The sequence below is a fragment of the Balaenoptera acutorostrata genome, chromosome 12 (assembly GCF_949987535.1).
Source record: "Balaenoptera acutorostrata chromosome 12, mBalAcu1.1, whole genome shotgun sequence".
Taxonomy (NCBI): domain Eukaryota; kingdom Metazoa; phylum Chordata; class Mammalia; order Artiodactyla; family Balaenopteridae; genus Balaenoptera; species Balaenoptera acutorostrata.
In genome coordinates this window covers 79012804-79038001 of record NC_080075.1, presented here as the reverse complement: position 1 = coordinate 79038001, position 25198 = coordinate 79012804, and the positions used below count along the sequence as shown (strand labels likewise).

The window sequence follows — 25198 nt, the reverse complement described above, 5'->3', positions numbered from 1 at the left end:
CTCCAGGTCCTGGGGCCAGCCCCAGTCCCCACCCCCTAGGACCCCGCCCCCTGAGTGGCCCGGCCCCTCAGGAGCGCCCCGCCCCCGGCCCGCGGTGCGTGGGCAGAGCCTCGCCTACCTCCAGAGCCACCTTCCCAGCTGGCCGCGGTTCCGGTGTTGCAGCTCAGCAGCTCCAAGGTTCCCGGGTGGGGGGGGCCGAGCGCACTCCTTTGCGCCCCGGCCCAGGGTATTGAGGCTCTGCCCGGGAGAGTGGCGGGAGGGGCGGCAGTTGGTTGTCGACTGTGGGCGACGGTCTGCAGCGCCCTCTGGGAGTGGACACCGAGCGCCCTCCAGGTGCGTGGGACTCCCAGATCCGGTCAGGAACACTTCGAGGCTGTGCGGGGCCCCGAGGTGATGGGGCCTTAAACGGATGGACCCTTCCCTGGCTGCGGATGGGGCTGTCAGCTCCCCCCATCCCTCCCCCCAGCACAGGTTCCCACATGCGCTCGCCTTCTGCCAGTATTGGGAACGCGGGGCCTTACTTTAAACAGCTGGACACGCTCAGGAGGGGCTGTTAAAAAATAAAAAATTTAAGAATCTCCGGTCACCTCCGCCTGCCGAGGCGGGGTGGGGAATTAAGAAAGGACTTTTCGGTGTCTCTATAGAAAGCAGTGCCCTCTCTCTTCATCCTCCGAGCTAAAAGGAAAAATAAACGGCTTTGTGTCCAGGTGATCTCTGGCCTGCAGGTCTGAGAAGCACCACTGAGGTTCCTGCTCCTTCATGATTCCCGGAGAGGCCCCAGACCTCAGTCTTTCCATCACCAATCTGGAACCTCTGTGCAAAAAGACTATGGAAGACCTGCGGGTGTAGTGCAAAAGGCCCCGAAAGAAAGGGGTGGGGGGGAGACTTCCCTGGCGGTCCAGTGGTTAAGACTCCATGCTTCCACTGCAGGGAAAGAAAAGGGGAAGAACCGGCGGAGCCCTGCCGGCAACCTGGTAGGCAGGAGAGATGGTGCCAAATGACCTTGGACCTAGAGACCAAAGATGGCGTCTTCCCCACCCGCCCTCCCCAGGCAGAGGACAAGGCCCGCCTGGTTGGCCGGAACTAGGAACCAAAAAGCCTCCTGAGGCGTCTTGGCCTCTTGGGCAGTCTCCCGTGTTTCTCTTTAAACGGATTAAACGTTCCTGGGTTTTGCAAGTAGGGACAATTGGCTGCGGGCCCCTGGATTCTTCTCCACCCACCCTGCAGGTTTGCGGTGAGCTAAGCAACTTCCTGCGTCCCCATCTTATCCGCTCCCCATCAGGCCACTAAAAAGTGATGCCCCCCCCACCCCCAAACAGCACTCAGCCCTGGTTTTGCCTCTGCTCCTGTATACTTGTTTGACCTCAGGCAGCTCTCCCTTCCGGGGTCTCAGTGTCCCCGGATCTGTCTATGAGGGACGACAGATCCTCATCCGGGTTCTTGAGGCCTGATGCAGGGTCTCTTAGTGCCTCGGTTTCAAGGATCGTCCAACAGCCTGGTACCAGGCAGGGCTCCTCCAAGGAGCTCAGGGCGTCCTGGTGGGGTAAAATGCCCTTTAAGTAGAAGACCATGAAAAAAAAAGAAGACCATGAGTGTGTCTGCCAGGGGGTGGCCCATGCTCTGAAGTCTGCTCTCTAGCCCTTTCAACCCAATATGGAGGAAAAGTAGGTACGTTTGAGATCTTGCCTTTCTCTAATGCACAAAATAAAGAAAATTGAGGTCAGGGAGCATTTGATGGAGTCTTTTTATATTATAAAAATGACCAGTTCACTGTTTCTTTCAGACTGAGTAAATTTGCCCCAGATCAATGTATATTTCTTTGGACAGATTAGGAAGAGGAGGGGACTCAAGGAGGACACTTAAACAGAGAAAGGAAGTAGAGGGTCAGGGCTTGCCTTGACCCAGCTGCTTCCTGGCCTGCTTGCTTCTCCTCCCAACCCAAATTCTGCAAGAAAATCTTCCTCCCAGAAGCTCTCTCAGAGTCCCATAGTACCCAGGACATGTGCCTCCTCAGATCCCCAGTGACCCCTTGGAATGCCCCAGGGACGTCAGCCCATATGCACTGCTGTGGTCACCCTGTCTGCACTCTCACCAGTCCCTTCCTTGGGATTCCCCCAGACCTTCACAGATCTGACAACTAAAGGGTTAATGCCTGGCTGAGCAGAGGGCCTCTAGCCTCCCATCTGGAGGCACTAAGGCAAGGCATCCTCCTGATTTGTGTTCCTAATACGGAGTATTAAATATTTTTAATATCCCTGTTGAGTCACTAACTGCCTTCAATGTTGCTTCCTTCTCCCATGAGAGAAAAGAAGTTCCTGGAAGGCAGGGCCAGTGTCTCCTCCCCTCATTTCTGTCGTTCTTCCCACGTAAGCACAGGGCTTCCTTCTGGGAGAAAGGCTTCCTGTTGCCACTGGGGTGGCAGCTGGAGGAGAGAGGTTAGGAAGAGGCCGGCAGCTGGAGGAGAGAGGGTAGGAAGAGGCCGGCAGCTGTGTGTGTGGGCGGGGGGAGGGTGAACCTTGGGCACGGGGGCTGCCCCTTTGATTCATTAGGCACCTACATTGGCACAAGCATTCTCTGGGCAAGTTGACATCTATCAAAACTTAAAATGCACTTATCCATTAACTCAGGAATTCTGCTTCAGTGAATTCACTCTTCATAAGTATTTTCACCAGTGCCCAAAGAGGCATGTCTAAATGTTCACTGATAAAGGAAGAGTGAAATAAATGTTGGTATTCCCACACCATGGAATACTTACTATACAACACTTTCTTAAATTAAGAAAATGGTACGGAACATTTTTCAAAACCTATTTTTAGGTAAAAAATGCGATGCAAAGAATGATCTATATGTAGTATAGCCAACATTTTCTTAAAACAAAAACGTGAGTAAACATAGACTGCATATGTATATAGTAAAAAAGGTCTAGGGAAGGAAAATGGGATGGGGAAAGCGAAGGAGAACTTTAAAATTTTCTCAGCATTATTAAGTGTTTATAATTAGAATATATATATTACTTATCTAATTTTTTAAATTAGAAGTTATTTACTCAATCAGTGAAGATGCTTTCAACCTCAACTAATAGCTTCCACTCAAGTCGCTTGAATAATAGGACATTTATCGCATGTACCTATACCTGTATTACCCACTCAACAGCCAAAAACTCCACAACGCTGGAACTTAAGCCCCTCCTACCCTTCGGCTCCGCCTTCTCCTCTGTGCCTCCACCTTCAAGATGGTGGCAGAACGGCAGCGTTACAGCCACGCCCAGAACCGAGGCCACCTTCTCCTAGTGTCTTTCTTAGGAGTAAGGAAATAGTTCCTGAAGTTCACTCCCCACCACACACACACACTTCTTTTCCCATCTCACTGACCTGAAGTGTGTCCCGTGCCTTCATGAAGCCAGCACTAGCCAGGGGAGCTTGAATACCGGTGTGGGTGTAGCTTAACCTTCTAGGGACTTTGATTTGGGGGAGCCAATGCCACATCCACTAAATATTTCGAGTTCTTAAAGAGTATCAGACGCATGTAAAGGCATTCTTCCAGACGATACGTTTTCAGAGTAACTTCTTCCCATTATGAAGCATGTTAAAATACCGTTAATCGTTTTACTGTGAACCATTTCAAACATATAATAAAAAATAAGGTTCCCTTATATGTGGAATCTAAAAAAATGGTACAAATGAACTTATTTACAAAACAGAAATAGAGTCACAGATGCAGAAAACAAACTTATGGTTGCCAAAGGGGGAGAGGGGTGAGGAGGGATAAACTGGGAGATTGCGATTGACATATACACACTACTAAATATGGAATAGATAACTAATAAGGACCTACTGTATAACACAGGGAATTCTACTCAATACTCTGTAATGACCTATATGGGAAAAGTATCTAAAAAAGAATGGATACATGTATATGTACAACTGATTCACTTTGCTGTACAGCAGAAACTAACACAACATTGTAAATCAACTCTACTCCAATAAAAATTTTTAAAAAAGAAAAATAATAATGTTCCTCAGAAAATTAAAAATAGAATTACCATATGATCTAGAAATTTCACTTCTGGATATATACCCCAAAGAATTAAAAGCAGGGACTAGAACAGATATTTGTACACCCATGTTCATGGCAGCATTATTCCCAATAGCCAAAAGGTGGAAGCAACCCAAGTGCCCACTGACAGATGTATGGATAAATAAAAGGTGGTATATAAGTACAATGGAATATTACTCAGCCCTAAAAGGGAAGGAACATGCCATAACACTGATGAACATGCCATAACACTGATGAACCTGGAAGATTTTCTGCTCAGTTAAATAAGCCAGTCACAAAAGGACAAATACCGTATGATGCCACTTACATGAGGTTCCTGGGGTAGTCAGACTCATAGAGACAGAAAGTAGAGTAGTGGTTGCCAGGGGTTGGAGAGAGGGGAGAATGAGGCATTATTGTTGTTGTATTTTGTTTTTTTTTCTTGGCCATACCGTGCAGCATGTGGGATCTTAGTTCCCTGAACAGGGATCAAACCCATGCCCCCTGCGGTGGAAGCACGGAGTCTTAACCACTGGACCGCCAGGGAAGTCCCCATTTTAACCATTTTAAGTGTACAGTTCAGTGGCATTTAGCACATTCACATTGTTGTGCAACCATCACCATCTATCTACAGTATAGATCTTCTTTCATCTCCCCAAAATGAAACTCCATATCTGTTAAACAATAATGCCTTGGACTGCCCTGGCGGTCCAGTGGTTAAGACTCTGAGCTTCCCTGGGATGAAGTGAGAGAGTGGCATGGACATATATACACTACCAAATGTAAAATAGATAGCTAGTGGGAAGCAGCCGCATAGCACAGGGAGATCACTTCAGTGCTTTGTGACCACCTAGAGGGGTGGGATAGGGAGGGTGGGAGGGAGACACAAGAGGGAGGGGATATGGGGATATATGTATACGTACAGCTTATTCACTTTGTTATACAGCAGAAATTAACACAACATTGTAAAGCAATTATACTCCAATAAAGATGTTTAAAAACATGAAAGAGGGGCTTCCCTGGTGGCGCAGTGGTTGAGAGTCTGCCTGCTAGTGCAGGGGACACGGGTTCGAGCCCTGGTCTGGGAAGATCCCACATGCCACGGAGCGGCTGGGCCCGTGAGCCACAATTGCTGAGCCTGCGCGTCTGGAGCCTGTGCCCCGCGACGGGAGGGGCCGCGATAGAGAGAGGCCCGCGCACCGCGATGAAGGGCGGTCCCCGCACCGCGATGAAGAGTGGCCCCCGCTTGCCGCAACTGGAGAAAGCCCTCGCACGAACCGAAGACCCAACACAGCCAAAAATAAATAAATAAATAAATAAATAAATAAGAAAATCCTTTAAAAAAAAATAAAAAAAAAAAAAAATAAAAATAAAAACATGAAAGACTCCACGCTTCCACTGCAGGGGGCACGGGGTTTCATCCCTTGTAGGGAACTGAAATCCCGCACCGCCAAAAAAAAAAAAAAAAAAAAAGTTAATATGGTAAATTTTGTTATGTATATTTTACAGTAAAAAAGAATACAAAAAAAGAACCTTCAATTGCAATCCTGAAAAAAGAATACTATAATGAACACCTGTACAATAATAATATGATGATGAACACCCAGTTTGTCAAATCTTCACATGACGTCTTTTTCTTTTTTTATGAAACGAAACATCATAGATTCGACTGAGTCTTCTCAATTTATATTTTGAAATGTATCCATGTTGATACATGTGGTGCTGGGTCATTTATCTTAATTGCTGTATTATAATTCTTTGCATGCATATGCCACAATTTATTCATCCATGGACATGTGGTTGTTTCCAGTTTTTCAAAATTACACACAGTGCTGCAGTCAATTCTTTTTTTTTTTTTACATCTTTATTGGAGTATAATTGCTTTACAATGGTGTGTTAGTTTCTGCTGTATAACAAAGTGAATCAGCTATATGTATACATATATCCCCATATCTCCTCCCTCTTGCGTCTCCCTCCCACCCTCCGTATCCCACCCCTCTAGGTGGTCACAAAGCACCGAGCTGATCTCCCTGTGCTATGCGGCTGCTTCCCACTAGCTATCTATTTTACATTTGATAGTGTATATGTGTCCATGCCACTCTCTCACTTCGTCCCAGCTTACCCTTCTCCCTCCCCGTGTCCTCAAGTCCATTTTCTACGTCTGCATCTTTATTCCTGTCTGCAGTCAATTCTTGTACCTTTCTCCTTGAGTGAATGTGAGGTTTTCTCTAGAAGTAGATAGAGCTCCTGGGCTATAGGTATAAATATCTTTGGTTTTCTTAGGAATTGCTCTAAGCAATTTCTCTAAACAAATCTCTAAAGCTCTCCAAAGGGCTTACAGCAATTTACACTCCCAGCAGCAATTATGAGAGTTCCCATTTTTCTACATTCTACGTGACTTGACACTTATTGGATATTTTGTACTGTGCCAATCTGATGCATGTAAAATGATATCTCATCACCATTTTGATTTTGAATGGCTCTCTTGTTATGAAACATTTTGCTGAGGCCTTTTGTTGCTGACTGGACAGATGCTACTTGTTGCTTCCCACATCTGTTTTACTCCGCTTTTTCAGTAAAAGAGCCCCTAAATTTCAGCTGGGCTCATGGCCCCTTGTGATAAAAACTACCTTTCCCAGCATCTCTTACAACTAGGTGTAGCCACGTGATTAGTGTTTTGCTGATTAGACGTGAACAGAAGTGGCGCACTTTCAGGGAAGTGTCAAAGGGAGGAGGCATGCCCTTCTCCTTCCCTTTTCCCTTTCCTTTTGGCTGGCATGCAGATATGATGGCTGCAGCTGGAGCAGTTATCTTGGACCACGAAGTGGACTTGGGAACCAAAGCATGCATGGCAGAAGAACAGGTTAGAAGGAGCATGGGTCCCTGACCCATGAAGCACCACGCCAACCCTGGACTGCCCACCCAAACATACTCATGATGGAGAAATAGACTTCTGCTTTGCTTCAGACACTGTTATCCTGTATTTTCTATCCCTCACTAGCTAATCCAATCTAACCATATACTGATCAATTCAGTCTTCTACACAGGACCCAAGGGAATGTGGGAGGACAGTTGTCCCTGGGGAGGACGGAGAGAGGAATGGCTCTGAGGATGCCACCAATACGACCCTATAGGAGGAAACCCAGCCAGTTTCCTGGTCTTGGACTGTGTGTTAAATTCTGGATTTGACTTGAGTCACCTAACAACATCCGTCCCAAAAAGAAGTATAGACAAGAAATATCTTGTTGGAGTGAGGGGGTTCTTTCAGAGTCTGAAGGGTGTGCAGACCCTTTGCTTCTCTTGGGGACTGCTCCTGGGGACCGCTCTCGCAGGGTGGCAGGCAGGCACGGCCCCGACCTCCACGGAGGCTCAGCACGTAGCCCCTCACCCAAGCCTGCTGTGGGGCTGGGCTTGAATCCACTGGGAGACAGGAAGAATAAAAGCCGTGGGACAGTTTTGTTTCTTCTAAGCAACTAATGTACTTGTTCTCATAGAAAGTGAGAAAGATGTAACTGCATGTGTTCTGTTTTTACTGAAACAGACCAACGGGTGATTGGGTTATTACCAGTGTACTGGACTGGACATCCTGCTTCTCTGGTACCATCCTCACACCCTGCCTCACCCCCCATGCTACCTGCCCACTTCTGATGTATAGTTTCCCTCGCCTTCTTTTTTTTGGTGGGGGGATGAAGTAGGAAATAATAGCTTTATCGCTTTCCCACAGCAGGCTAATGCCCTCAAAACTGTGTGTCCTGACCTGGAGGGGGTAGTGAGGAATTTTATAGTAATGGTTCAAAGAAGGCGTGATCAGCTTGTGGACATTCTTCTGATTGGTTACCTTCCGTGGTGAGGTAAGTGGGAGTCAACATCATCAAGCCTTCTGGTTCCAACCGGTCTGGGGTCTACATGCTTGTGGGCAGTATACAGTTAACTTCTCCCACCTGGTGGTGGTTTCAGTATCTGCAAAACAGCTCAAAGATATTATGTATATCTCTTGATGGGGAATCCCTCGCCTTCTAAGGTGCCTGTAATATTTGATAGAATATCAGCAGGGGAGAGAATAAGTACATCCTATGTAAATATCATTAGAATTTACCTGTCCAAATCAGAGTATTACTTTCCCAAAGTGGTCCCCTCCGGAGACCGTGCTTATCTCCTGATGCAGTTGCTACCCATCCCATCACCCCAGGGAGGAGTAGGACTCTTTGTCTATGAGAATGACTTTTTTTTTCTTTTTGAGGCGAGTGGAGTGTAGTAGTTCATGCACTTGATAAATGTGTCCAAAGTAGCAGTGTTGCCCAACTCCCCGGAAATGCCATCCCCAGTGCCTTCCAGGTAAACAGTGTCCCTTGGGATTGTGCCCTAGGGATTCACATCCCATAGCACCTGGCCCGAATGGTGGCCCTGGAATTGGGCAGTGCAGCACTGCGACAGCTGAAAGAGTACCTGCTGGAATCAGCCCCCAAATAAGGTTCTCAAGTTTGAGGAAGTCATAGTTTTGGGGAAGAAACAGATATAGACAATCATTATAAAACAAAGAAGAACAACGTGTCATATCAGCCTGTTTATTGATAGCTGGAGGGAACAATTGATTCAGAAGGCAGAAAAAGGTTTCCTGAAAGTTTCACGGATGGGGGTTGGGAAAGCCATTAGTACCTGTCCTTAGATGAAAAGAGGGTTTTGCAGTGTATTAGTTTCCTGTGGCTGGTGTAACAAATTACTACAAATTTGGCTGCTTAAAATAAAACATATTTATTCTTTTACAGTTCTGGAAGCCAGAAGCCCAAGATCAGTTTCACTGGGCTGAAATCAAGGTATCGGCAGGATTGCACTCACTCTGGAGGCTCTAGGGGTGAATGTGTTCCTTACCTCTTCCAGCTGGTGGTTGCCATCATTTCTTGGCTTGTGTCCACCTCACTCCAATCTGCAAGGCTCTCTTTGCTCTGTCTTAACATCGCCTTCTCATCTGTGTGCAGTAAAATCTCCCTCTGCTTCCCTCCTTTAAGGATACAGGTGGTTGATTGCCCTTAGGGCCCACCTGGATAATCTAGGATAAGCTCCCCATCTCAAAATGCTTAACTGAATCACATCTGCAAATCTGCAAAAGACCCTTCTCTCAGATTTTTTTTTTTTGTTTTTTTGGTTTTTTTGGTTATGTAAAGTAATATTCACAGGTTCCGGGGATTAGGACATGGCTATTTGGGGGCCATTATTCAGCCAACTACAGAGAGAGGACTTTCCCGACCTGGTTCCAGGTGGGGAACCCAGCAAAGAACAGCCAGGGAAGCAAGAAAGAGCTTCAGAGTGTTCTGGAACTGGAAAGAGTCTGGACTGGCCAAAGCACAGGCCCCCCGGAGAGCTGGGTCAGAGGTCAGAGGGAGACTGCTTCCACTACCTGGGCCACACCCAGGCCAGAGGAGCCACCGAGCAGAGGAGGGACTCAATCAGGGTCGTGTGTTACAAAGATCCTGTGACTACTGCATGGAGGACTGGCTGCAGGGGAGACTTCTGGATGGGACACAGGGAAAGGCAGCAGAGGGAGAGGGGACATGCCTGCCTAGAGAGGGTGGCATTGAAGATGGAGGAGAGGGCAGGATGGAAAACTACGGAGGAGGTAGAATGTGATGAAGCTCGGAGATGGATGGCAGGGAGGAAGTGTGGGATTCTGAAAATCAGCAGTGGCATCTTTCCACCTGGTTTATGTAAATAGCGTGCGTCAGCGTGTGAAGTGGCCACCAGGGCTGGGGCAGCGCCAGCACTGAAGTCAGGCAGCGAAGCCCCCTGTGGCTCGTGACGCAGTTCTGGGCTACCTCGGGAGCCCCCTTTGCTGGGACAGGAAGCTCTCCGCAGGCAGCTGTGCCAATACCAGCCGTGCCTGCCCAGGTGCAGCCAGGCAGATTATTCCTGAGCCATTCCTGGGGGGGGCCGTTTGCTCCTGGCCCACGCCAGCCCATCCCCACTCGGCCATCATCAGTGACCTGGTGTCTGCGAAGCCGCCTGGCTCTCTGACTCAGCCCCGGGTTGGGAAGGGGCACTGATACTGCCCCGTGGAGGGCCAGGGAGCAGGGGAGCTGAAGGCCAAGTCCATCCCACCCTCCCCCTCCCTCCCAGCTAACAATTTCCTCTGACAAATTCTTAGCACTACTTTAGCTGTGTGACCTTGAGCAAGTAATTTAACCTCTCTGTGCTTTAATTTGCTCCTCTGTGCATTGGGGAAATGCTAGCATCTACCTTGGAGAGTTGGGAGGATTAAATGAGGTAAGCACTGTGAGGGGGCGGGCAGGGTGCCTAGCACACACACAAGGGCTCCCTGCATGTTGGTGATGCTGAAGATGTGACAGTGGGACTGGGAGAAACAGATAGACTGGAGTTTGAACTTCAGCTTTACAGCCTGAGCCCTATGTGACCTGCGGCAAGTTCCTTAAGTATTCTGAACTCCAGCTGTTGTGAAGTTGAATGAGAAAATGCACATACGACCGTTAGCACCTTACCCGGTTCCAGGCCAGGTAAATAGAAATAATTTTTAGAGAAGTTAAGCATTCTAAAGCCCCCCAGGGGAGACCCCGAGGTGGGCTCTGAAGAGATTCCTGAACTCACAGCAGTTGGGCTGTAGAAGACATGGTGTTATGTGGGTGCAGGTACCTGTGTGTACACACGTGTGCACATCTGCACACACACGTGAGCCTCACGTCCAGCCCCAGGATACATACGCAGATTCACTCCACAGATAGTGACTTCGAATTCCATCTGTCGACTGAAAAAAAATGCACAACCTAAGAGTTGTGAGTTATGTGTTTTTTTTATTTCATAACCATAAACTTAACTTTGCAATTCAGCTAAACTTGGAGGGGAATAAGGAAAATATGGAACCCAAAGAAGTGCAATGAAAGCACAAAGATTATAGTATATTTTGAGCAGATGGGAATGAAGGGGTGCTCTCCTGAGCTACAGAAGGAATGATCTGGTGGTTAAGATAAAACACAAGTCAAATTCATTATTAGATTTGTCCACAGTCAGCAATGTGATCTTCTTGCTGGTCTTGCCATTCCTGGACCCAAAGCGCTCCATGGTTTCCACAATATTCATGGCCTCTTTCACCTTGCCAAAGACCACATGCTTGCCATCCAACCACTTAGTCTTGGCAGTGCAGATGAAAAACTGGGAACCATTTGTGTTGGGGCCAGCATTTGCCATGGACAAGATGCCAGGACCCGTATGCTTCAGGAGGAAATTCTCATCATCAAACTTCTCCCCATAGATGGACTTGCCACCAGTGCCATTATGACGTGTGAAGTCACCACCCTGGCACATAAATCCCGGAATTATTCCGTGAAAGCAGGAACCTTTATAACCAAAGCCTTTCTCCCCAGTGCTCAGAGCACGAAAGTTTTCTGCTGTCTTTGGAACTTTGTCTGCAAACAGCTCGAAGGAGACACGGCCCAAGGGCTGGCCGTCGACGACGATGTCAAAAAACACGGTAGGGTTGACCATGGTTGGGCAGCGAGGGAGGTTCCGGGGTGGCGGCGTCTGCAAAGCCGTGAGTTATGTTTTATTCGGCAGACTTACTGAGGACTTAAGCCCAGGATACACCTCTCAGATAGCTCTGAGAGACAGTTCCAAGGGGGTAAGGGAGGAGACAGGATATATAAGAGTTCCTGCTGAAGAAAACAAAAAAACAAACATGTTGTTGGACTTCAAAAGATTACTGCCAATCATAAAAAACCAGACATCTCAAGTTAATGCTTTTAGTGCTTTTCCATGTATGAGAAGATGCAAGAGTCTGGGCTCATTGAAATTGTTCCTTTGATATGCATCTTAACTACCTAGGGTTAGTATCCTGTTTTTCTGAATTCCCTTCAGGGTACACCATGGGGAGGGTGGGGGAGTGGCTCCCGTGGCTGATGGCTTGGTGGCCGTAACATCCTTTGTTTACTGAAATGGCAGGTGACATTCTCTGTCCACACTTTACAGAGACTGTATTAGGCAGAGGTTGCAAACTGACAGCTTCTAGGGCTGCATTTGGCCTGTAAAAGTGTTTTGCCCTCACAATGTTTTACTTTTTGGCGGGGGAGAGGTGGCACGTCACACGGCTTTCAGGATCTTAGTTCCCTGATCAGGGATTGAACCCGGGCCCCTGCAGTGAAAGCGCCGAGTCCTAACCACTGGACCGCCAGGGAATTCCCACCCTCACAGTATTTTAAAAGAGATTTCCGTAAGTGATTACACATAAGAATCCAGATTTCTGCTTTCCTAGAAGAATGAGAAGAGCTAGTAACAACGGACCCACATCCCTTCACGGCAAAGACCAAGGACCAGCTGAAGCCTCGAGTCGTGAGGTGTGTGCATTTCCAGCTCATCCACCAGCTGCTGGGCCTTGCGGGGGTCTGAGTTCCAGACTCTGGCATCAGATTGGATTTGAACTCTGGCCCTGCCTCCCTGGACAAATCATACAACCTCTCTAAGCCTCAGTTTCTTCATCTGTAGAATGGGTATAATAATTGTACCTTCGTCATGCATTGTGATGAGGGTGAAATGAGATACTATATGTAAAGCACTTAGCACCTGGCCCTTAGGAAGCATGCTATACTTTCCACCTATTGCTGTTATTATTGCTTCTGGTACCAGCCCATGATTTTGGGATCAAAGCTGATCTCTATGAAGACTGGGAGGAAACTTCCTTAATTTGGATAGCTTGTTTTCCCTGGTCTCACCCCTGCCGGTTGATAATCCCTGGGGACCGCACTGTAGGAACCAGAACTCTCTCCCCAGACCTGATGTTTCCACATGTGTACGTGTTGACCACCCGATACTGTCCCCCCACGTTGCCCAGACTTTTTAGCCTAATCAGGAAAAACACTTATTGTTGAAGCAGAACCCCTGTGCGTTCTCATAGGGTACCATATTTGTTTATCTCCCTATCCTCCTTTTGGAATCCCGTGGTATGGAATGTTGGTGAAGCTGAAAAGAAATTCCTTTAAGTGAATATCAGGACTAAGCTGTGGGGTCAGTGGAGGAGGAGATGATGCTTGCTCTCTGAGACAGATGGACATGCAGGCAGACAAACACTTATTCAGGATACTCGGCCCAATAGGAGCCAGGCAGTGAGGCCAGGCGAGTTCAGAGGAGGCCCCTGAGATGGTGGGAGCTTCTAATGACAAGTAGGCCTTGTCTCTGCAGAGCAGAAAGGGAAGGGCCCTCCAGGCAGAGGACACAGAGTGAGCAAAGTGGGAGGGGCTGGAAAGCGCCTTGTTTTACTGGAAACCAGATCACTGGGCTTATGCTGGGAAGGTGCAGTGGGCTGGGGTCGTGGAGGGCTGTGAACGCCAACGCTGGGTGGTGGTCCTGCACCCGCAGGTGGTGGAGAGCCCTCTGATGAGAAGGCAATTTCCCCACACTTCTCCTGGCCTGAGGGGGAGCGTCTGGGCCACCCTCCAGTCCTCCAGACGAGCCCTCTTTGGGGAGGAGACAGGCTAGGAGTGAGAGCCTGAACTTCCTGCCAAAGGGTCTCTTAATTTACCCATCTTGTTGATCCATTCAATCGTTCAGTTATTCATTCATCAAACCCTTCCTTAGAAAATGGGCTTTATTGTTATTTTTAAAGTTTGCTGGTCATAATGAATTCAAACAGTGTCAAAGCAAACGACAAAACTTGAAAAGTTCCTTTAGCCCACTCCTCGAGGTAACCACTGTTAAAAGTTTGTTATGGATCCTTCCAGATTTTTTCCTATGTATACACAGTTGCATGTGTGTGTTAATATTTAGGTTAACAATATATATTGGGCCTATTTCCAAGTCAACATATATAGATCGATCCCATTTTTTAAAAATACAAGTAACCCAAGTATATATTCAGGCTATCAAAAATTCAAACAAATTCAAACGCTACGAGAAGGGTGGGGTTTATTCAGACCTTTTCCTCTGCATTTACACACATAAATGGTACTTATACAAACATCTGCAACTCACCTTTTTGACTTAACATGTCTTAGAAATGTCAGTATCTATAACCAGACTCAGTCTTGTGGCGACTCCCTGGTTTGGCTCTATGTTGATCTTTAACCATCTCCCTTCTGATGGGTGTTGTTGTTAAGACTCTGCTATCAAAAAATGCTGCCGAATATCCTCACGTGGGCTTCTTCATGCAGGGAATAAACCTTCCTAGGATGGCAGTGGATGGGCTGCATGGAAGGAGATTCTGAGAACTCTGCTGAATTGGTCCCCTGCAGGCTGGGCTTCCGCATTCCTTCCCAGGGCTGTTAAAATGGCATTGAACACCTGTCCTGACCCAGGTCCTGGCACAGCTCTTGGCAGGGATACAGTCTTAGGGTCCTATGATGGGGTGATTCAGGAGCCATGGGGGCCCAGAACTGAACAGGGAAGGCTTCCCAAGAGTAGAGTTTTGCTGGGCAGAGCAGCAAGCGGGAAGGTCTGCTCCAGGTGGACGAGGGCTTGCCTGCCAGACCTGGAAGAGCCAGGGCCATCCGTGCCCTGGTGAGTACCGCTGTCCTCTTAGTGTTCAGGGCCACGGAGGAGGGAAGGGGCAGAGGTGGAGCCAAGCTAGGGAGTGTGAATGTCACCGAGGACGGTCACAGAGGGGCATAAGCAGAGATGCTTCATCCCCCTTTCTCCCCCACCCACGCCTTTCACGCCCAAGCACACGGTCAAGGCCGACCCAGGAGAGTGGGAAGGGAAAGAGGCAGGGAACTCCCGTCTGCTAAGAGCCCACAATGAAGCAGGCCCTGTGTGAAGTGGGGTTTTCTTTTGTCCCCCCTCCCTCCTTCCTTCTTTCCTGCCCTCCTTCCTTTCTTTTGTCTAATTAATAGACTTTTTATGAGCAGTTTTAGGTTTACAGAAAAATTGAGGAGAGAGTACAGAGAGTTCCCATATACAAGCCCCCCATAGTTTCCCCATTACTAACACCCTGCATTACTGGGCGGGGGGGTTACATCTGTTACAATTGATGAACCAATATTGATACATTATTATTAACTAAAGTTCACAGTTTACATTAGGATTCATTCTTGGTGTTGTACATTCTACGAGTTCTGACGAATATATACGGTTGTGTACCCACCATTATAATATCACACAGGGTAGTTTCACTGTCCTAAAAATCCCCTCTGGTCCACGTATTCATCTCTCCCCACCACCCAACCCCTAGTAAACCCTGGTCTTCTTACTGTCTCCATAGATTGACCTTTTCTAGAATGTCATATTGTTGGAATCACACGGCACGTAGCCTTTTTTTTTTTCATAGCAGCATTATTTACAATAGCCAAGACATGGAAGCAACCTAAATGTCCATCGACAGATGAATGGACAAAGAAGATGTGGTACATATATACAGTGGAATATTACTCAGCCACTGAAAAGCATGAAATAATGCCATTTGCAGCAACATGGATGGACCTAGAGATTATCATACTAAGTGAAGTCAGACAAACATCATGATAACGGTCATACGTGGAATCTTAAAAAAGAATACAAATGAACTTATTGACAAAACAGAAACAGACTCACAGACATAGAAAACAAACTTATGGTTACCAAAGGGGAACGGGGGATAGAGGGATAAATTAGGAATTTGGGATTAACAGACATACATTACTGTATATAAAATCGATAAACAACAAAGGCCTAATGTATAGCACAGGGAACTATATTCAATATCTTGTAATAATCTATAATGGAAAAGAATATGAAAAAGAATAACTGAGTCAGTCACTTTGCTGTACACCTGAAACATTGTAAATCAACTGTACTTCAATTTTTAAAAAATTAAAAATAAAATAAAATAAATTTTTTTAAATTTGTGGTAGAACCACAAGGGATTTCTTTGTGAAATAAGGTGATCAGACACCTTATCTGATCTTCCCACTTATTCTATAATAAATGTCATAAATGAACAAAGGGATGGATGAATGAATGATGTCCATGGTGATGGATTTGGCCAATGCTTGGAGAAATGTGCACATCGAGATTGTTCTTTGGCGGGTAACTCCAGGCCTAGACCCTTTCGCCACTCAACCACACCCAAATGAAGGCAAATATTCTCTTCCTTGTTGGAAAAGACCAGAACCCATCCCCAAGCCCACCCTAGGACAACCTGTGCACTTACCAGCATCAAATATTCTCATCCCGGCTCCACACATGACCCTGGGTTTCCACATGTTCTTCCAAAGGCAGGATTCTCCTGCCCACCACCCTGCCCTGCTGCTCTGGCTTGAGAATTTTTGCAGAAGAGAACCAGAATTGCCCACAAACGGCTTTGTCTTTTCTTCTCAAATCCCAGAATTGTTAGGGATTTGCCCTGGGCTACACTTGTTAGTGAAAGATTAACGAATAAGAGAAATCTCCAAAATTAACACCAAGTCACCTCAGTCTGCTTTTCTCATTAGACAGCACACTTTTTTTAGAAAATAAAGTGAACATAAAGATGAGGGTAGAAAAATTCCTTCTCTCTTTTCCGTCCCAACCCAACTGGGTCTCATCTGAAAACTTAACGCGTCTCCTGGAGATACCATTGGCCTCCTTTGTAAGTGAATTGATGCTCATACACCTGCAGAGACCTGTGTCTTTCCATTTGCTAAGGGTCTCCTGTAGGCCTTGCTCTGTTCTTGCAGTTTTATTGCCTTAATTTGTTTAACCCACAATCATCTTGCAAAAAAAGGACAGTTACGGTCTGTGTTTTACCAATGAGGACACTGAGCTCACAGCACTTTGGGACTAACTTGCTCACAGTGTTGGGAGGCGGCGAGGCCAGGGCTCATGGCAGGTAACCGGGCCAGATGCAGCAAACAAGGGAATGCACGAGTGTACGCTTGAAGGCCTGGATACACACACAGCAGCCGCCGGCTGAGTGCCCGCGCACACCAGGTGCTGAGAATCCACAAAAGGCAGCAGGAGTGTTCAACGTCCACCACGGGCCTTGCATCCCGCCTCAAGTCCTGGATGTCACAGCTGGTGCTTCTCCTGGAGCCTCTGGGATGTTGTGAGGTCTGCTGAACTCTGCCTCCACAAAAAGCCAGCACTCACAGGGACATCCTGATGCCATCCAGGCGTCCGAACGCCCTGATCCCCTGGAGCAGCCAGTGCCCGTCGAGCGCATCCACTCGCCAACGTTCCGGAAAGAGAAGCCAGGTTCGGTTGTGAATGATGTGGGCTTTGTCGTGTGGACCTTCGTGGTTTTCTAGCTTACTTTCCGCTCAATGAAGGAGCCGGGGCACCGGTGCCTTGCCCCTTGCTCACGGCCGTCTCCGCAGAACCATGGTAGATGTTTAGTGCAAAGCTTTTTTTCTCCTTTCTGCTTCGTCCGGTGTCACTGGCTCACACGGTGCCGCACACAGAGGACGTAGCCTTTTCATATTGGCTTCTTTCACCAAGTAACATGCATTTCAGGTGCCTCCCTGTCTTTTCATAACTTGATGGCTCATTTCTCTTTATCTCTGAATCATATTCCATTGTCTGGATGCGTTCATTTGTGTATCCATTCACCTACTGAAGGATATCTTTGTTGCTTCCAAGTTTTGGCAATTATGAATACAAGCTGCTATCAACATCTGTGTGCAGTTTTTTGCATGGACATAAATTTTCAGCTCATTTGGGTAAATACTTAAGAGCACCATTGCTGGGTCATGTGGTAAGACTTTAGTTTCATGATAACAAATACAGTCACATAATAAAAAAATCATAAAAAATCGAACAATACTATATATAACATGAAGGTTGCACCTTGGCCCCAGCCCTAATCCTGTGCTTACCTTATGTTACAAATGAGGAAAGCGTGTCCCTGGGATGTAAGTGACTTGTTCTGGAGTCCACACCAGTAAGCTGTGGAACAAACACTTGCCCTGCAGGCCGTTGGAAGAGAGTCAAGGGTACTGGCCTGACTGCAGGTGTGAGGGTGACGGAGGCGGGGGGCTTGGCTTATCCCCTTCCCCTCCCCTTGCTGCTCCCTTTGGAACCCAGTCAGCACAAAGTGAGAAAACCAGGCTATGGGAAGAGGCCTCCGTGTGTGGTTGACAGCTGACAGCTGGCATCAACTGCCAGACCTGTGAGAGAATTCACTGTCTTATGATTCTAGCCCCCAGCCTTCAGGCCGCCCCAGCTGACACCGAATGCAGCAGACACACTGCCCTGCTGAGTCTGGTCCACGCTGCTAATCTATGAGTGGTTTTTTTTTTTTTTTTTTTGGCTGCACCACTCAGCTTGTGGGAACTTAGTTCCCTGACCAGGGATTGAACCGGGCCTTGGCTGTGAAAGCGTGGAGCCCTAACCACTGGACAGCCAGGGAATTCCCCAACTAATCTATGAATTAAAAAAAAAAAAGAAGAAGAAGAAGAAGGAGAATTGCTGTCGTTTTAAGCTGCTGGATTTGGGGGTGGTTTATTTCACAGCAAAAATAAGCAAAATGCATTAGAATATGACAGAATATTGCAGGCTCCTCTTGGACACTTCCTACTCTAGACCTGTAATTAGCCAATGAGAAATGGCACTTGAAGAGCATAGTCTGAACTCTTTGGGTGAATGGAATTTATAGATTAATTCGAGGAGAAACAACAATTTGCAACATCAAATCTTCTTATCCAGGAATATGCTGTCGCTATTTTAATCCATTCTTCTTTACCACCTTTCAATGAAAATTATTTTCTTCACATTGAAAATTTATTTGCTTTTTTTCATGGTTACTTCAGAGCTTTAGGTACTATCATGAATTTTTTAAAAATTTAGCTCTTTTGGGTGGATAGAAAAGCTATAGCTGTTATTAGTTGTTGTATATTAATCTTGTATCTGGCCAACTGCTTGAACTCTTAATAGTTCTAAAACTTTTTCAGTTGATTCTCTTGGATTTTTTAGGTAAACCATTCTATCATTTTTTTTCCTTTCTAAAACTTATACCTCTTACGCTTTTCTTTCTTTCTTTTTCTTTTTTTTAAAAAATATTTATTTATTTATTTGGCTGTGCCGGGTCTCAGTTGCGGCATGAAGGATCTTTAGTTGCGGCATGTGGAATCTAGTTCCCTGACCAGAGATCAAACCCAGGCCCCCTGCATTGGGAGCACAGTCTTAACCACTGGACCACCAGGGACGTCCCTCTAATGTTTTTCTTAATGCATTGTCTAGGGCCCCCCGCTTTATGCTGAATAGCGGTGGCAATTGTGGACATCCTTATTTGCTTCTGTCTTTAATGGGATTACTTCTAATGTTTCAACATTAACCTTGCTGTTTGCTTTATTTATTTATTTATTTATAATACAAACACCAAGCCATTTTATTTTATTTTTTTAATTAATTAATTTTTGGCTGCATTGGGTCTTCACTGCTTTATGCGGGCTTTCTCTAGTTGCGGCAAGCGGGGGCTACTCTTCATTGTGGTGCTCAGGCTTCTCATTGCAGTGGCTTCTCTTGTTGCAGAGCACGGGCTCTAGGCACACGGGTTTCAGTAGTTGTGGCACACGGGCTCAGTAGTTGTGGCACACAGGCTTAGTTGCTCCAGGCATTTGAGATCTTCCTGGACCAGGGCTCGAACCTGTGTCCCCTGCATTGGCAGACGGATTCTTAACCACTGTGTCACCAGGGAAGTCCCACTATTTACTTTAAATTTTTGATAGATACTACTTTTTAGGTTAAGGAAGTTTCTCAACATTGTTAGCTTGTTATGAGTTTTTATCAGCAATGAGTATTGAGCTAGACACCTGAAACTAACACAACATTGTAAATCAACTATACTTCAATAAAAACTTAAAAAAGAGAAATGGGTATTGAAATTTATCAGTTACTTTTCTTACTGTTTGATATGATTTGTTTTGCCTTATGTATTAATGTACTAAATTACATTAATAGAATTGCTAATGTTCAACTATCCTGAATTCCTGTGATAAAATTCTGCTTGGTCATGAAATATGACTCTGCTGGATGTGATTGGTTTACATATTACTTAAGAGTTTTGTATCTACACATGTAAATGAAAATAGCCCACGGTTATTGTTTGTGTGCGTACTATCATTCTGTGTTGTTTTCCAGGTTATCATAGTTTTGTAGAATAAGCTGGGAAACTTTCATTATTCTCCATGCTCTGTAAGTTTATATAAAGTAGGAATTACATGTTCCTTGAAGATTTACAGTAGGTTCACCGTCCAGACAGTCTGGGCTTGTGCCTTTATTTTAAGGGTATATCTTTGATACCTTCTTTTTTCTTTCTTTCTTTCCTTCCTTCTTAAACATTTTCAAGTGTACAGCTCAGTAGTGTTAAGTATACTCACATTGTTGTGCAACAGATCTCTAGAACTTTTTCATCTTGCAAAACTAAAATTCTATATTCATTTAACAGCGACTCTCCATTTCCCCCTCACCCCTCCAGTTCCTGGCAACCACTATTCTGTTTCTATGAATTTAACTATTTAAAATTCCTCATTTAAGTGGAATCATACAGTATGACTTTTTGTGACTAGCTACTTCACTTAGCATAATGTCCTCAAGGTTTATTCATGTTGTAGCATGTGTCAAAATTTCCTTCTTTTTTAAGGCTGAATAATATTCCATTGTATGTATATACCACATTTTTTTATCCATTCATCCATCAATGGACACTTGGGTTGTTTCTGCCTTTTGGCTGTTGTGAATAATGCTGCTATAAACATGGGTGTGCAAGTATCTCTTTGAGATCCTACTTTCTTTTGAATATATACCCAGAAGTGGGATTGCTGGATCATATGGTAATTCTATTTTTAATTTTTTGAGGAACCGCCATACTGTTTTCCATAGCAGCTGCACCATTTTACATTCCCACCAGCAGTGCACAGGGCTCCAGTTTCTGTACATCTTCACTAACACTTGCTATTTTCTGTTTGATAATAGCCATTCTAATGGGCAAGGGGTAATATCTTATTGTGGTTTTGATTTGCAGTTACCTAATGGTTAGAGATGTTGAGTATTTTTTCATATGCTTGTTGGCCATTTGTATATCATCTTTGGAGAAATGTTTCTTCATATCCTTCACACATTTTTTAATAGGGTTGTGTTTTTTCTTCTTGAGTTGTAGTTCTTTATATATTTATATTTATATATATATATATATATATATATTTTAAGATTTTTTTGATGTGGACCATTTTTAGAGTCTTTATTGAATATGTTACAACATTGCTTGTTTTATGTTTTGATTTTTTGGCCAAGAGGCAGGTGGGATCTTAGCTCCCCGACCAGGGATGGAACCCGCACTCCCTGCATTGGAAGGCAAAGTCTTAACCACTGGACCGCCATGGAAGTCCCATGTAATTTGGATATTAACCCCTTATCAGATACATGGCTTGCAAATATTTTCTCCCATCCTGTAGGTTGCTTTTTCACTCTGCTGATTGTTTCCTTTGATGCAGGCATTTTAAAATTTGATACAGTCCCATTTATCTACTTTTGCTTTTGTTGCACATACTTTTGGCATTACATGCAAGGAATCATTGCCAAATCCAATGTCATGAAGCTTTTCCCATATGTTTTCTTCTAGGAGTTGTATAGTTTTAGGTCTTGCATTTAGGCCTTTAATCCATGTTGAGTTAATTTTTGTACATGCTGTAAGGTAAGGTCCAACTTCCTTATTTAGCATGAGGATATCCTGTTTTCCCAACACCATTTGTTGAAAAGACTGTTCTTTCCTCTATTGAACGTTCTTGGCACTCGTGTTGAAGATAATTTGACCATATATGTGAGCGTTTATTTCTGCACTCTCTCTTCTATTCTGTTGGTTTGTATGTTTGTCTTTATGCTAGTCCCACACTGTTTCTGTTTGTCTTGTTTTGATTTTTTAAGATATAATTGACACATATTAGTTTCAGGTGTACAACATAATGATATGGTATTTGTATGTATTGCAAAATGATCACCATAAGTCTAGTTAACATCCAAACACTGTTTTTTGATTGCTGTAGCTTTATAAAAAGTTTTGAAATCAGGACATGTGAGACCTTCCTTCAACTTTGTTCTTTTGACTACCTTCTTAATTTCTTTTATGACTATTGGTCTGTTCAAGTTTTCTACTCTTCTTGAATCAATTCTTTTTTTTTTATTGAAGTATAGTTGATTTACAATATTGTGTTAGCAAAGTGATTCAGATATATATATGTATATACATATACACACACATATACACATATATGTATATATATATTTCAGATTCTTTTCCATTATAGGTTATTACAAGATACTGTTTCCTGTGCTATACAGTAAATCCTTATTGCTTATCTATTTTACGCATAGTACTTTGTATCTGTTAATCCCATATTCCTAATTTATCCCTCCCCCGTTCCCTTTCCCCTTTGGTAACCATAAGTTTGTTTCCTATGTCTGTGAGTCCGTTTCTGTTTTGTATCTCAATTCATTTGCATTATTTTTTAGATTCTACATATAAGTGGTATCATATATTTGTCTTTCTCTTGAATCAATTCTAGAACTTTATATTGTCCTAGAGAATTATCCATTTCATTTGATTTTTAATTTACAGGTAGACTTTTAATATAAATGGTCTCCTATAATTAAAAAAATAGGGGCTTCCCTGGTGGCGCAGTGGTTGAGAGTCTGCCTGCCAATGCAGGGGATACGGGTTCGAGCCCTGGTCTGGGAGGATCCCACATGCCGCGGAGCGACTGGGCCCGTGTGCCACAATTACTGAGCTTGCGCGTCTGGAGCCTGTGCTCCGCAACAGGAGAGGCCGCGATAGTGAGAGGCCCGCGCACCGCGATGAAGAGTGGCCCCCGCTTGCCACAACTGGAGAAGGCCCTCGCACAGAAACGAAGACCCAACACAGCCATAAATAAATAAACAAATAAATAAATAAAATTAAAAAAAAAAAAATAGATGCGCAGCCCGGCGAGTACGCGCCTCAGATTTCAGGCAAACAATGAGCAAGAAATTCCCTTTCATCTTGGAAGTTTATTACAAATCCATTGAACACTCTGGAATGTATGGAATCAGAGAGCAAGATCAAGAAAAATGGCTGAACAGCAAAAATTAGGAATTTGACCATCGATCAAAGTTTGCCCTATTTCGTAGTATCAGGCAAGATTAAAATTCCAAAGTTGACATGGATGGATTTTAGAGTAAGTGTAAACTCTAATTAAGTCAGAGGTTTTGTTCTTCGGACTGTGAAGAAATTGATGGAAGGTTTGTTTATTATGTGATAAATGGAGTTTTGCTTACTACTCAAAATAAACCTGTTCTTTAAAAAAAACTCCCCTGTAATTCTAAACATATAAACCTTTCAAAATAGATAAGATAGTAAAGTATCTATTTTTAATATTTATTACATTTTTTCTTTTCCATTATAGTTTATTACAAGATATTGAATATAGTACCCTGCGCTGTACAGTAGGGACCTTGTTTATCCAATTTATCCCCCTTTCCTTTGCCCTTTGGTACCACAAGTTTTTCTTCTATGCCTGTGAGTCTGTTTCTGTTTTGTAAATAAGTTCATTAACGTTTATTACATTTTAACTCAAACTATCTAAAACTATATTAACTAAAAATATTGCTTTTATCCATTTTCACTTTACCTGAAACAATACTTAAAACTCTACATCAATGTCTCTACTAGAGACACTTTGGAATAAAATTCGTCATAAAATTTAAAAAAAAAATTTTATATCTGATTACTAATGTTTGCATCTTCCATTTTTCATAATTCAAATTTGCCAAAAGCATGTCTAATTCATTATTGTTTTTAACTGACTCTGTTCTTTTATGTGGGGTTTATTAATTCCTTCTACTTTTTTTTTGGTAACTATTTTATTTTATTAAATTATTAAATTATCTTCAGATATTTTTTGCTAAGCATTTTCTCTGAATAGGCTTTGGTTCGAATCCCCCAGGTTTTGTATAGCACTCTCACTGTAATTAATTTTGAAGTTAGCCCAAATAGTTTATTCCAGATTAGATTAGGTCTTTTACCTAGGAGTTATTAAGAATGAACAGTATTTTAAAGATTCCTAGGATATATTTCTAGTAATAGATATATTTCTAAGATATACTTTCAGCCTCCTTTTAAAATTCTATTCAGTGAATCCTACTGCATTCCATTCAATGAATGTGCCCTGTATGATTTCAGAACTGAGTTTCAAAGAAGTAGGGGCAGGGAGGGCTCCCAAACATCCCTCCTCTCCTCTGGGTGATGCACATGCTTTCCTCCTAACCTTTGGTGTAAGATGGGCCCACCAGATGTTGAGACTCCCTGACTTTTCAAGGCTCCTTCTCATGAAAGGCCTGGGTGAGACTGAAGCGAGAGATGGGAGTTGGCAGTTGTAATGGGAATTCTTTAGCTCTGTAACTCGCAGAGCTAACTTCACCCTCCCTCCAGTTTCTCCCTACTTCGGATGCTTTGCCCATCACGTAGGTGGGTCCTTTCCAGCACTGCACTTGTCACTCCCTGCTTAAGAACTTATGATGATTTCCTATTGTTAACCACAGCATTGCTTCAAGGACCTCATTCTTTGAGGTGCTCATCAAATACAACTGTAAGAAAACATAGTAGCTGATGCCACAGCCTCAACCCCAACCTCCCAGGTCCTCCTACTCATCCTAGTGTAAGTCTATTCACCTCTCCTTCCCTTTCCCAGCCCAAGGCACTGCATCCAGTGCTGTGCTTTTCACCAGTATTTATCTTTGAAATCTTGATTTCTGTCTAGATTTAAAGCTATTGAGGTAGAAACTAATTTTTTCTCAGGCTTACTCTCTTTCCAAACAATAAATGGGACATAATGTTTTCTCAGCATGATCTTACTTGATCATGGAATAGATTAGTGGTGTATTCTTCTCCACTGTTTACCATTCTTTCCATAAGCCCTGTCTGGCCATGACCTAGGTTCTGGATACACAGTAAAGACCTGGTCCTGAACTTGAAGGGAATCTCCTACTCAACTGCACGGGCACCAGCACTGCTCCTAAAATGTCTGCTGAGGTGGGAAAATCATAATCTTCTCAAGCAGCCCTTGACTTGCCTAGGAAGTCAGACGGCCATGTCCGTGAGGAGTTATCGGGCAGACTCTGAAGGCTGAATTCTGTGATTGGTATCAGGAGTTGGGTGAGACCCTCTGGGTTTCTGATTTCTAAATACCTACTTTGAGGAGACTTCAGCTTGTCTTAACATTGTTGTGCAGGCAGATGCCAGAGGGATTGA

At 44.4% G+C, this 25198-nt stretch overlaps 1 pseudogene; it reads right to left on the bottom strand.

The window, feature by feature from the left end:
* Positions 1-11032: 11032 nt before the first annotated feature.
* LOC103012609 (peptidyl-prolyl cis-trans isomerase A-like) lies at positions 11033-11596 on the bottom strand (annotated as a pseudogene).
* Between the last annotated feature and the right edge of the window lie 13602 nt (positions 11597-25198).